The following is a 14,868-nucleotide window of genomic DNA, read 5'->3' on the forward strand; positions in this document are numbered from 1 at the left end:
AGACCCAGGAGCCAGGAGGCCCACCCCTATCATGGAACATTGAGACATTTCCAGACGCTCCCAATAGAAATGGTCCTCTTTACATCACAACATTTTAGGCAGACATCTCCATTATTAAAATTCATTATTTTGTTTTTAAGACCCAGAGCAATGATTTACTAATTTATCACTTAGTTACAACACACTTCAATGAAATCGCAGTTGTTCTTACAATATCCATTATTTTAAAATTGATGTAGGCAAGTAGATAGGGAAAGGCCCTTTGCAATGAAACAAAGTTTCATGGAAGAATTCTAGGACTACCCACCTTGTGGATACAGAAAACAAAGACCTGATAAGACCATCCACAGACCCTGAGGATATAGGCCTCCTCTCCATGAAGTTCCTCTTTTTGGACCTCCCTTTTAATCCAATTAACTTTAGTGATTCAGCCCAAAGAAGACCATCACTGCTCCCAACCTCCCTGGTAATCTCCTTAGCAATGGATTTTTACCTGGGAAGAAGCTTCACATGGGGGCAGGCTGGAGAAACTCAATAAAGTCCACCTTGAACAAAGGAAGGGCGCTCATATGCTGCCTGAGTTCATGTGCTGCTTTTGCCCACGAGGCCGAGCACATGTGGGCTGAGCACGTGTCCCCGCATCTCCCCTCTTGAGATGTGTACTTTCATGCTTTCGTGTCTAATGCTAGGATGTGTGTAGGGGCTCTCTCTCCGTCCTTGGAGAAGCCTGTGTTCTCTCTTGAGTACTTTACTCTCTCTCTCTCTTCTCTCTCTCTCCCTCCCCCTCCACACCTTAAAAATCCTCCAAATAAAATCTGTGTGTTTCACTGCTGTCTACTCCTGAAATTCCTTTCTGTGAGGTGAGATAAGAACCCAGTAACCCTGGGTCCCGGGTGGCAGAGGTGGTTGGGGAGAAAGTGACCCGTCTTTCTCCTCCCCACTTCACATGAGTCACCGTGGGGCCCACTGACATCAAAATGACATTTTATCTTCCAGAAGCAACGTGGGTGTGTTTCTTGTTTAAAAAAATCTTGCAAATCACTGTGATATTGAGTCTACTTGCCAGCAATAGTCATGGCTAGCACATTTTAGACAGTCTAAATTTGAAAGAAATTATCCCTGGCCTCTGAAAACTTTAAACATACTTTCAAGTTGAAACTTTCAGGTTGAAGTTTTTAACCTTCAAAGATAAAATTAGTATGCTTCTAAACAATAAACTATTTTTATGATTATCTATCTTTTTTAGATTTATTATTTTATTTCCTAGAACTCCTTTCCCATAGTATAATATCCACACTGTAAATTTACCCATGCTTTATGTATAATTCATTTATTTTTGGTAAATTTACAGAGTTGTGCAAACAACCTCCCAATACACTTTTCAGATATTTTCCTCTTTCCTCCAAACATTCCCTGGACTTACAGTGAATCTCCACTCCTACTGTGAGCACTAGGCAAATGTTAAAGTGCTTTCAGCCCTCCCCCACCCCCCCAAAAAAAAATCAGAGCAGTTTTAGATTTATATCTGAATTGAGTGCTGGTTCAGCAATTACCCACAGCGTCCACATATGCACAGATTTCTATGATATCAAACTCACCATGAGTGGGGCAATTACATTTAATAAACCTACACTGATGCATTATAATTACCCAAAGTACACTATGTTCACTCCTTCCTTGTAAAAAACTAAACACGCGGAATGTTGTGTGTTCGCAGGCTCTCTGGACGGCTCTGTCTCACCACCCATGTTTGGTACTCTTGAGCCGCTGTATGTGGCCTGGATCACGACAACTGTTGTCCGGCTGTTGGCCGAGGGCAGACGAAGGAAGAGACGAGGGCCAGGCTGGTTGATCTTAGTAGCAGTTTATTACAAGGAAGTTTATCCCATAGAAGAAATTCATGTTATGGAGGGCCTAAGTTCTCTCAAGCACATGTTCCCCTTGCTAGTCTCTGTGATCCACCTTGCAGCCCTCCTCTCTCTCTCTCTCCAGCTCCCTTGTCTCTCCAACTCCCTCTTTTTTTTTTTCGCTTTTTGGGTCATACCGGCGGTGCTCAGGAGATACTTCTGGCTCTGCACTCAGGAATTATCCCTGGCGGTGCTCAGGGGACCATATGGGATGCTGGGAATCGAACCCGGGTTGGCTGCATGCAAGGCTAATGCCCTACCCGCTGTGCTATTGCTCCAGCCCCCAGAGTACCTCTTTTTAAGGAAAAAAAAATTGCAAAAAACTAATCAACATAAGTCACATGGGAGAATCATAATGGGCAACACATTGCAATAAACACGTATCATTTTCCTTATTTTTGTATAAGTAAACAATAACTTATTTCTTCTATTCAGTATATGTTCTCACATAATTCACTGCAGAAACTAAATTCTATCCAAGTATTCTAAAAATATAAATGCCATCATCTGAATTTTATCTCCTTAAATAGTTTAAGAGCTTCTGAATCTTTTGAGCAGTATGCTTAATCTCTTTAGCTTAGTGTATAATGGTGTCACAAATAGCCTCTGAAAATGTATTTTCATATTCTTTCTTTCCACTGGCCTATCTTAAATTTATCCCTCAATCTCTCACCCATTGAGTCATTTGCAGTTTCCCCGAAGAATTTGATAGCTTTATCTATCTTTGCATGCCCTTTACTCTACCAATAACTCTTTTGACCCCAACAATTTTCTCATCCTGCTACTTGTCACAATGAAGAAATTGTTCAAACATTGATATTCTCCTAAAATATTTTTTCTGCTATCCAAATGGTAACAAAATATATCTTCTATAGGTCTCTTCTACATCTATCACACATATCGCACTGAAATTTAATTATGAATTTACTACATATTATTGCCAGTACCACTACACTTCCAAGCACAGTGATTAATCATGTTTTTTTTTCTTTCTTCAAAAATGTTTTAAATGTCTCCTTTCTCATTTTCATAGACTCATGTGTTTTGATAGAATGCTAAACACCACACTTATATTCTGCCTTTAACTGTGTAATTTTTACTTCCAAAAATCTGTATAAAATTTTTGCTGAGTTTATTCTTATATGACAATCTTCTATTAATAAATGATATAATAATCCATCTAATTTAATTTTCAAAGTTTTGAATGCTGTCTATAATCTTAATTTGCACCAAATAAGATATGAAGAGTAACTTCCACAACTTAGAAAGTTGATTTTATTTAGTTCCCAAGTTGCATGCAGAAATTGCTAGATAAACTCAGATTATTGAGTTGAGATTTTTTCTGACCAGAAGGAGTATATAACATTATTGAAAATGGAGCATTTACAAGTTAACTAATCTACAATTTTATATGTGAATAAATACTAAAATTTTAGAAGTATAATTATTTTGATCACCTTTATTTGTTGAAAATACAATTTTCCTTTTATAATTATATATTTCACAAATTGACAAATATTGTACTGATAGAATCTTTAATTTTTGTAGCATAATTATATTCATTCCATCACAAAAATTCAATGGAACATGCTTGATTTGATCAGAAATCATTATGATATTAAATTGAACCTTCTGTGGCCTGGCTTTAAAAATTTTATGTTTTTTTGTGATATAAAATTTAATAAAAAATAAGCCTGATTCTATATTTTATTATATGTATTTACAATGTATATAAAAATTTTTCATAATCCTTAAGAGATTTACATATTCTCAGTGTTTATATGTATGAAATAATTTGAACACTTAAAACACTCAGAAAATTATAGGATAGATATCTTAATGAACAAATATGACCATCCTAGATAAAACTGTTGATAGTTAAAATCTTCACTTCAATATGCTGTGGTTTAAAAATAAAATGCTCACACAATTGGTAAATAAGTTTGACTGAGAAATTTATAACATAACTTTTATATTTTTGCTTAATAACATAACACTCTCTTCTCTCTAATGTTTGATCACTGTTTTATCTTTCAGAGATACCAGGATCTTAACTTAGAAGGGGAAAAAATGTTGTTATTGCAATATTTGGTGTCAAAAAAGTGCCAGGTGGGAGAAGTTTTTCCTGATAAATTGGACTCTGTTTCTATGTTTCTATGCATCATGCTATTTTTTCTCCTGTACTGACAAAGTTTGTGATAGATATTCTATTTTTATTGTGTTTTTTTTCTTCTTTTCCACCCCTTCTTTAATATCTTTAAGACACTTTTCCAAGCCAATGACTCATGAAACTAATGTGTCTACTTCTAATCTAACATATGATTTTCCTGTTGTAGTCTGGCCAATTTAGTATTCATCTCTTACAAAATTCTCATGAAGAAGTCATTTTGCACACTTGAATAATGTGCTTCTCAGCTTCTCTGTCGGCATATCTTACATCCTTACTTTCTATGTGGAATACAATTTGTTCTTGGGCATTAGTTCTTAGAATTTACTTTTAATACATTGGCATACTTTCAATACCAGAGATAACTTTTAGCCCTTCCCACCCTCCAGAATATAAAGAGAAATTCAGTTCACATTTTATATATATATTCTACTTTGTTTAACTCTTCCTAAGTTTAAGTTCTTGGAGTGCTCCTTACAAAGTTGCTAAAAATCAGTTGGCATAGCAGAATGTTACATGCCTGTTAGGAAACCCAGAATAACAGGACATATTCTAAACTATCTTAAAATGTCAATGACCATTTATTTATTTAATTTTCATTATTTTACTGGTTGCAACTTTATTATAAAAGGAATAAGAAAAAGGAAGAGATACAAAAGGCAAGAGAATAGGCACAATGATTCTAAGCCTGTTCCCAGCATAGCCCCTCCCCCATTATCACATGTTCATTTTCTGGAAGCCCTGGAACCCTGTCCTACTGGGTATAGAAGGTGACACAGCAGACAAGCTCATATTCCCTGCTGACTAAATCCAATCTTGTTCCTCCAGAAAGTCTGGTGTGAAAGTTCCTGGTTTCAAGTGACATGAAAAGTCCAGGCAACAAGCCCCCTACCCCATCTTCAGGGGTACTTCCCAAAACTACCTCATTAACATCAACTCAAGTGTGATGAAAATCACCTGGTCCTGAACTTTGGGACATTCATTTTACTTTCACTTTCTGAAGCAGTTTTGGGAATTGAGCAAAAGAGACAAATATCATAGCAAAAGATGCTCCCAATTGTCATAATAAGAGAGGGAGCTCTGTGTCAGGAACATAACAGAGACCAACCCACAATCACACACCTTCACAGATACTCCCTGGCTATGAATGTTGTTCTGCTCCTCTCATCAGAGAAGATCTTGATTTTCTGCTTTTCTTTTTTCTTTTCTTTTCATTTTTTTTGTTTTCTTTTTTTTTCTTTTCTTTCTTAGAGTCAGTGACCTTGAAGAATCCAGTCAGTCATCACTGAAATACAACTCCAATATTTTAAAAATTATATTTATTTGTCCTCCAAATTATGTGGATTAATGCAAATTTAAACATTTGATTTTCCTAGACATCTGCAATGATGGTTTTAATTTGTTAAATACATCTCTGTACACTTAGTAATTTCCACAGAAACTGAATCTGATACATCTTCCTAACATTAAAATAATAATTCTGTTATACAAAAGCTAGCTGGAATGATAGCACAGCGGGTAGGGTGCTTGCCTTGCATGCAGCCAACATGGTCAACCTGGATTCGATACCTCCGCCCCTCTCAGAGAGCCCAGCAAGCTACCGAGAGTATCTCGCCCACATGGCAAAGCTTTGCAAGCTACCCGTGATGTATTCCATATGTCAAACACAGTAACAACTAGTCTCATGATGGAGAAGTTACTGGGCCCGCTTGTGCAAATCGATGAACAACAGGAGGACAGTGATACCAGTGACACAAAAGCAACTAAAGTGTACCACCTGTAAAGAATGGGAACTGTCCCCAAATTAGAGGACGCATTTAAAAAACTGACCTTTTTTCTCAAATGTCCACCGACTGGACTGAGATGTTGTGATTCTAGAGTAGAGGACATAGTGATTCCTGTGGTTTGGATGATTCAGTAAAAGTACTGTGTTCTGAAATGTACTGGAGAAGGAGCCTCCAGAAGGAGAGACAGATATAGAATGATTGCACTTATTTTTGGTATATGTAGATATATATATATGTATATATATATACATAAAATATGAGACTTATACTGAAAAACAGTAGAAACAAGGACCAGGAACGAGGAAAACTGGTCCATGGTTGGAAACCTGACTCAATTGCTGAGGGAGAAGGCAGTTGAAATAGAGAAGGGATCACCATGACAGAGTTGGAAATGAACACTCTGGATAAGAACTGCATGTTGAATGTAGATAAAGGAACAAACACGATAACCTATCAGCATCTGTATTGCAAACCATAGTGCCCAAAACGAGACAGAGAGAGAAAGAAAGAAGGAAAGTGCCTGCCATAGAGGCAGGTTGATAATGAATGTGTAGTAGGAGGAAAACTGGGGTCATTGGTGGTGGGAAATGTACGCTGGTGGAAGAATGATGTTGGAACATTGTACGACTGAAACCTAACCATGAAAAACTTGGTAATGTTGCCACATTATTCAATGAAGATAAAAGCAAGGGCCAGAGTTAGGGCGTTTGCCTTGAACGCAGCTGACCTTGGTTCGATCCCTAGCATCCCATATGGTCCCCCAAGTACTACCAGGAGTAATTCCTGAGTGCAGAGCCAGGAGTAACCCCTGAACATTGCTGGCTGTGACCCAAAAAATAAAAATATATATAAATAAATAAAATAATAAATAAAGGGGTAAAAAGAATATGGCAAAAATTTAAAAAATAAAAACTACCTAGACAACCATATGCAAACAAAATGCCACTTAGGATATATTTGAATTTGAAAGTGAAGTGGAAGGAAAAGAAAGACAAGAGATTTTTTAGTTAGTTTAGTTGGTCCTTTTAAATCCCATTTTTTTAAAACAGTCAATCTTGGTCATGGAATCCCTAGAACATGGAATGTCTGAGGTTAGGAAATAGTGTGAGATAAATGTTCCTACCTATTTCAGTCAGGTAACTTCCTCTTTGATTCCATGCTCACAGCTGGACAAAAGGCAAGAATGCCAGCATACTCATACACTCAATATAGCCATGACCAACACAATTCAAGGGAATGGGGTGCTGCTGGGTTTTGAGAAGCAGGATATTAAGTCCCAGTGATAAACAAAAGAGCATCATGACAGAGCAGGAGGACCCTGGTGAACATCAGATGACAAAACCAGTAAGAGACCATGATAAACATTGAGGGTTAAAATGAGCAAGATACCAATACAGATGAAGGATATGTACAAATGAACAGTAGCAGACAAGTGAGGAACCAATGAAAAATCACGACCAGGACATTGAACACTAGTAGTTCCCAAACTCTCTTCTTAATGCTATTTAAATAAGTAACTATAACTTCTTTAGCATCTTGACTTTTGTATGCAAATAGTTTTTACAATGCTCAAGGATCCATGCACTCAGGAACAAAACCATTTTTGGTGTGACATGGAATATGGAACACATAAAACATCTTTATTCCATGACTCATTTGTTCAGGGAAATTAGAAACTAATCTGTTTTCAAGGATCTAGGAGCAAGAATGTGTAGCATTAACGAAAATACATAAATATCTGTAATTTATATATTTGAAAACTAGGTGCGTTTTTAAGTCTCATTTACTCTAAGACACGGGAAACTGTGTCCTGAAATTTTATAGGACTTGCCTTAAACTACTGAACAAGTAAGGGCCACAGTCTTATTTCAAATTCTGGTATACACAGCTCCTAAACCTATTTTCTTTAATAAAATAAGATTTGTAAAAATGAAATAAATTGTTATAGATAGCACAGATATCATTCAACCCCATAATACATTCACTATATGATATAGACATCCTGTTCAAGATAAAACAAAGTAATAACTATAAGGCAAAATAATTTTTTGTTTTAAGGCAATAATATACTAAATCAGGTGAGGCTTGTTCCAAAAAACTCATGAATGATCACTATTTATGCACAGCTCTATTTTTACAAAATTATTAGTCATGATAATATGTACCAAAGAACGTTATTATCCTGTTTAGTATGCTCTCTCTTCTTTATAGCTGACAAATCATTGTTATTAAATAGCTTTTCAAAGTACCCTTGATTCAAACCCAAAGGTGGCACTATCAAAGATCTCTCTAATACAGTATTCTCTATTTTCCATTATATCTAACAGATCACCTATATCTTGGAATGTCTCCGTAAGTAATGCTACCTACTTATATCCAATTGCAGCTTCATGAAAATTTTAAAAAGGAAAGATCTGCTCGGTGAATATCAAAAAGGTTGTTTTTAGTTTACATAAAAATGCATCTAAATTTGAAACACTTGGATGCAAATTTTGGTCCAATATTTTTGAAATGATATCAGATTTAAATGTATATATTTCTATTACACTATGCATTTATGGGCAATAGCACAAAGCGTAGGGCGTTTGCCTTTGCACGCAGCTGGCCTAACCGACCCAGGTTCTGCCCCTCTCAGAGAGCCCGGCAAGCTACCGAGACTATCTCGCCCACATGGTAAAGCCTGGCAAGCTCCCCGTGACATATTCGATATGCCAAACACAGTAACATCAAGTCTCACAATGGAGATGTTACTGGGCCCGCTTGAGCAAATCGATGAACAATGGGAGGACAGTGCTATAGTACTATGTATTTATATATAAAATATTATTAACATACTTGAAATAGAACCCGCAAACAAAGAAAGCCACATTCAGCAGCAACTGCATCAATATTTAGGGTGAGCTAATAAAATAATGAAAGATAAACTTCAATTAACCATCAATGACAATTTTGTTGGATAAGAATTATGATGTAACAAGTTCTACAAAATGATGAAAGATTGCAAGCAAACTAATAAGTTCTATTTTTTAGGAAAATCTATTACACAAAGAGAAATATAATTAAATATAAAATGTTATGATAAAATTTATCTTTAACCATTCTCTTGTATTGGGTTTTTTCTGTTAATCATTGTGGAATTTTCTGTTTGTGTCCACAGAACTTTGTTAACTCACAAAGGATACACAAACCCAGTTAATGACATGAAAATACTCTTCCAGTATTGAACTTGCTCTTCCTGACTCTCACCTCAAAAATCTCCTTGATATCTAACACACTGAGAGGTTAAATATCTGTTCTTTTTCAGTTTAGGATTGCAGTGTAGCACATAGCTACAGATTCAATATGGATCATTCCACCACTCATATTCCTAACATACCATTAAAAATTGGATGACTGGAGTACTACTTTTACAAAATCAAAATCCTTTACATTATAAGGAATGGAAGAAGTTCCAGTTCATCCTGTGAGAATAAACTCAAATGAACTCAGAAAAATTAAAAACAATCCTGCCATAGGAATTATAAACAATAAAGTACTGTCTATTCTGAAAACACATTCAAGAATGAGTTAAAATATGCTGATAAATTAAAGTCAATATTTGCATTTTATTCTGGATGTCAGTTATTTATTTAAAATAGCATTCTATCTCATGTTACATATGTTTGACTATAATTTAAAAAGCACATGAATAAATAATGATCACATATAATGTAGTACTTAGTGACTAAAGTTGTCTTCTTAAAAATTAGATGCAATGAAAAATAAAATAGTCAGAATAAGAAATTGCAATCTATATTTGCACGGTAGCACTGTTTTCCTGTTGATCATCAGTTTACTCGAGCAGGCCCAGTAACTTCTCTATTCTGAGACTTGTTGTGACTGTGTTTGGCTATCAAATAAATCACGAGTAGCCTCTCAGGCTTTGCTGTGCGGGCAAGATACTCTCGGTAGCTTGCTGAGCTCTCTGAGAAGGGGAGAGGATTCGAACCCGGGTCACCCAAGTCAGCTATGTGCAAGGCAAACGCCCTACCCACTGTGTTATCTCTCAAGCCCTAACATATATTTATTGGATGTAAAACTCTCCTAATCATTATCTCAAGTTGATTCATTGGAACAAAAATACTAGACAAACATTTTAGTCTACATATTATTTTTTGTAAATCAAGTGAAATCTATGATTATAAAAGTATATTACAGTAAAGCGTGGCATACAGAGGAGACTAATGTTTTCTAAGAACTCATTTACTTGAATCAAGGAGGATGTGCTTTTTGACTACAGAATAAAGACCAGTTCTGTCCCAAGCAAATGCTTAGTTGAGATTTGAGGAAAGGGGGATTTAGCATATTAGAAAAAAAATTAATTTCAGGTTCCAGGTCTTTTGTCATGTTGAATTCTCGACCTAGGTATACAGAACTGCTGCATTTGGAGATGTTCATTCCGTTGAGAGGGAATGGAACATCAGGAACAAGTCCTTTTCTTATGAACATTGTCTTCCTGAGATTCACCTGCAGTCCGACCTTTCCACAATCATAGTCGAAGTCGGCCAGCATTTGTGTTGCTTGGCTAATGTTTGGTGTTATTAGAATGATGTCATCAGCGAAGCGGAGGTGGTGTAGTTGGTGTAGTTGGAATCTTCACCCTCATTCCTTCATATTCCAGTCCTTGCATGACCTCGATGGTGGCACTGAAGAGTTTCGGTGAAATGGTAGCTATCTGCCAAACCCCTTTCTATGCCAATGATCATTTTCTTATAGAATGGTGAGATCCTGGTGGTGAATCCGTGATACAGCTCACAGAGGTTTCCTGATGTATTGAATTTGAATGCCCTGTTTGACTAGGGCTTCTATGACTGCTTCAGTCTCAATAGAATCAAAGGCCTTCTTTAAATCAATGATAGTTAGACAGAGCTGCATCTTGAACTCCCTAGAAACCTGAATAATCCTGGTTACCTTGTGGATATGGTCAATCGTGCTGAATCCATTTCAGAACCCAGCTTGCTCACATGGTTGTCATTCATCTAGTGTTCTGTCAATCCTATTCAGGATGACTCAAGTGAATAGCTTGTAGACAACAGACAAAAGACAGTTGGGGTGATAGTTGCCAATGTCATGGATGTCTCCCTTCTTATACAGTAGAATGGTCCTGCTGGTTTTCCATTGGGATGGAACCTTGCATTCCGACAGGTAGAATGTGAAGAAAAAGACCAGTGTATTGATCAGTACTGATGGCTGATTCTTCCGTTATTCAGATCTGACCTTGTCTGGGCCAGGTTCTTTTCACTTCTTTACTGACAAAACTGAGTGTTAGATTTTGGAAGGGAGAATGTTGGTAATGACATATTCATCCTGCAGAATTTGGTATGTGGGCAGGTGGACATGGCTATTGAAGAGATCCATGACTATAGAGGTCATGGATAATCTTCTCCATTGCCCTTCTGGAAGATGTGATAGATCCATCAGGATGTTGGAGGGCAGTCATCCTGGTCTTGTATTTGGCAAAGGAAAGGTGGGCGTTGTGAAAGCTTTTCCTGGCTTTTGCCTCATCGGCCAGCACTGCTGCTCTTCTCTCTTTAAGGTTTTCCTTTATTGCTTCTCTGCAATGCTTTGAAAGCTTGGACATTAGCTTGTGATTGCCTGAGGCTCACACACAGCCATGTTCGTGAATGAGCTCAAGAGGTTTTGAAGACAGGCATCTTTTTGTGGCTTTCTCTCACGGCATTCCTCGCACAATCATGGAAGTGTTGAACCAGTCGATTGTATTCTTCGTCAACGATGGTATCTTCCCATGTTGATGCAATAGTGTCAAAGATCTCCCAGTTGGTGCTCATTTTGGAAGTTCTCTTCTTGATATTTGCAGCCCTTTCTCCCTTCTCCATGAAGTAGAATTTTGCATGAAGTAGGGACAACAGCAATATCAGTCAGGCAAAACTGTTGATTGAATATGATGTGGTCAATTTCATTGTGGAACTGTCCACCAGGAGACTCCCATGTCCAATGTTTAGATTTGGCCTTCTGGAACTGTGAGTTACCATGGATGGTCTTGGTCGACATGATTAGCTCAGACAGTCTCTCACCTTTCTGTTCCATTATAGACCACAGGTCCCAGTGTATAGTTCTTAGACCGATCTCCTCAGTCATATCTTGTCATTAATATCATGCACAATGATCTTGTAGAAGGTGTTGGCTTCTTTTCCAACTTCATGTAGAACTTCTCAATTTCTTCTTCATTGTAATTTGATATTGTGCATAGACAATGAAGATAAAAACTGCCAGCAGTGAGTCACATCTATTCAAGTGTAATCATCTGATTCAGGTTGTTAAGCATTCGAATGTATCAATGTTTATGGCCAAGTTCGTGTTGACAAGGACACCAACACCACCGACACCTCTTTTGTCTCATGTTCCGAGGTACAGTTCTTCTCCAGTGTTGAAAATGGCGTGATGTGATATATACGTTCTCATTTTGGTCAGACCAGTGATGTTGTACTTATCTTCTGCACTTGCACCATCAGGTCCTGGATGGATACTTCCAATGCCCCATACATGTATTGAAAATACAGAGAGTCATTGTAATCCTTCTTCATTTTGGCAGCCTAGTTCGGCCCTGAGATTTTATCAGCCTCTCCTTGCTCATCCTTCTTAATGCTGCCGTACTGGGGGCTCTTTCAGAGTCAGGGCTACCACCACGTGGGCATCTTCCCCAATGGACAGAAGTTCAATTCCAGCCCTCGGCATGCTCCAGGTCGCTTTCTGGACCACTCAGTCCAAGTCTCACGCATAAGTGAAGCCCCACAGAACCACGTAAAGGGGAACTTTGTGACTTTGGCCTTCAGACTCAGCGGGATCCAGAAACAAAGATCCTCTGTCTGCTTCCACCAATCTCCAACAACCTAGAGATCACAACCAGAATACTCACCCTTCCGGAGCCAGATAAATACCTCATCAGCTGACCTCCACTACCTCCACTACTCAGCTGCCTCCATGCTCCAGGCTGCTTTCCAGACCGCGCAGCCATAATACCCATTTTTCATTATTATTGTACCATATTTGATGGGGTTCAAATATGGTTTGAACCATGGGAACACCTGCAAGGATGATCAGAGGACACCCTAAAAGTCTCTATCCCTCTCTGAGAGTCTGGCATGCTACTGAGAGTATCCGACTGCCACAGAGCCTGGCAAGTTATCCAGGGTGTATTCGATATGCCAAAAATAGTAAATACAGAAAGACTAATGTATTACTAATTAAAGAATGATAAAATAAAAATGTATTTCTAGGTATTTGTGAGTAATACACTAGCATATCAGAGTGTAATAATGGGATATCCATATTGGCCAAGCAGTCCTGTCATATTTCTGACCCAGTAGATGTTTCAGAGCACTTCCTATAAGATCCTGTAGGATTATGGCTGCTTTTTTCAGTTCTCTATCATTCTCTTTTTCTATAAACCATCTTTCATCTCATCACAGAATTTTACAATGAAAAATCATAAAGTTAAACACGATCAAACAAAGATAAATGAACACGTGTTGAGGATCTGTCATGTGGTCATCATTTGGGAAGCAGTGGTATGTTCCTAAGGTTTGTCTTTAGAAAATTAAAAGTAGTAGACTCAAATCTGGGCTGGAGCGATAGCACAGCGGGTAGGGCATCTGCCTTGCACGCAGCCAACATGGCCGACCCGAGTTCGATTCCTCTGCCCCTCTCGGAGAGCCCGGCAAGCCACCGAGAGTATTCGATATACCAGACACAGTAACAACAAAGTCTCCAATGGAGATGTTACTGGGCCCGCTCGAGCAAATCGATGATCAAGGGGAGGGCCTTTACTTTACTTTACTTTTAGACTCAAATCAACATCAGACACTGACATATTCAAACACTGACATTGGTAAGTTGAGTACCTGCCAAAAATAGATATTTTTTGCTTTTCTGTAAGTGGTTTTTATTTTACTTGAAATGACTATCAATCCAATATCATGAAATGTACAATGGGAAAGAGTAAAGAAGATACATGTATTAACAAACAAATGTATTTGTTAAAATGATGCAGATGGCATTTTATTTTATCATGTATTCAATTGTTGTAGGTGATATGTGGCTATTTATTATAACATACAATTTAATGATATTATGCTTATGTTATGTCCAGAAAATATGATCTACAATAAAACATATAATAGAAGCCTATTCTCACTCACTTTAATAAACATATTAAAAATTATATGCTATAATTTTTTCCTATTACATTTTTTCATTGGGGCTGGAGCGATAGCACAGTGGTAGGGCGTTTGCCTTGAACGCAGCTAACATGGCCAACCCGAGTTCGATTCCTTCGCCCCTCTCGGAGAGCCGGCAAGCTACCTAGAGTATCTCGCCCACACGACAGAGCCTGGCAAGCTACCTGTGATGTATTCGATATGCCAAACACAGTAACAACAAAAGTCTCCAATGGAGATGTTACGGGGCCTGCTGGAGCAAATCGATGAACAATGGGAGGACAGTGACAGTGACATTTTTTCATTATAGCAGAGCGGTCGGGCGTTTGCCTTGCACGCAGCCAGCCTGGCCGAGCTGGGGTCAATTCCTTCACACCTCTCAGAGAGCCCAGCAAGCTACCGAGAGTATCTCATCCATGCGGCAAAGCCTGGCAAGCTACCTGTGACGTATTCAATATGCCAAACACAGTTAACAAGTCTCAAAAAAAATGGAGACGTTACTGGGCCCACTTGAGCAAATCGATGAACAGCAGGAGGACAGTGTTTGCTTGTTTGTTGTTTATGTATTTCATTGTTAATATTTTGGTAGGTTTTTCTTGATAATAACTCAGCATTCATTTAAGATATCTCCTTTTAGGCATAAGAATGGACTGACTCAAAAATGATTGTATAAAGAAAGAGAAATATGGGATTTCTCTCAAATTGGTGGAACAACTGAATTAATGTAAGATTAATAGGAGAAGGGTGGGAAATCAGTACAGCAGATAAGATGTGTGCTTTGCATGTGCCCA

The 14,868-nt window shown here is 37.9% G+C and overlaps 1 protein-coding gene across 1 annotated transcript in view; it reads left to right on the top strand.

The window, feature by feature from the left end:
- Window positions 1–14,868, top strand: part of LOC130019933 (high mobility group protein B2-like) — a 76,635-nt gene that overhangs the window by 60,690 nt on the left and 1,077 nt on the right.

Source organism: Sorex fumeus, unplaced genomic scaffold (genome assembly GCF_029834395.1).
Source record: "Sorex fumeus unplaced genomic scaffold, SorFum_2.1 ptg000010l, whole genome shotgun sequence".
In the NCBI taxonomy this organism is placed as follows: domain Eukaryota; kingdom Metazoa; phylum Chordata; class Mammalia; order Eulipotyphla; family Soricidae; genus Sorex; species Sorex fumeus.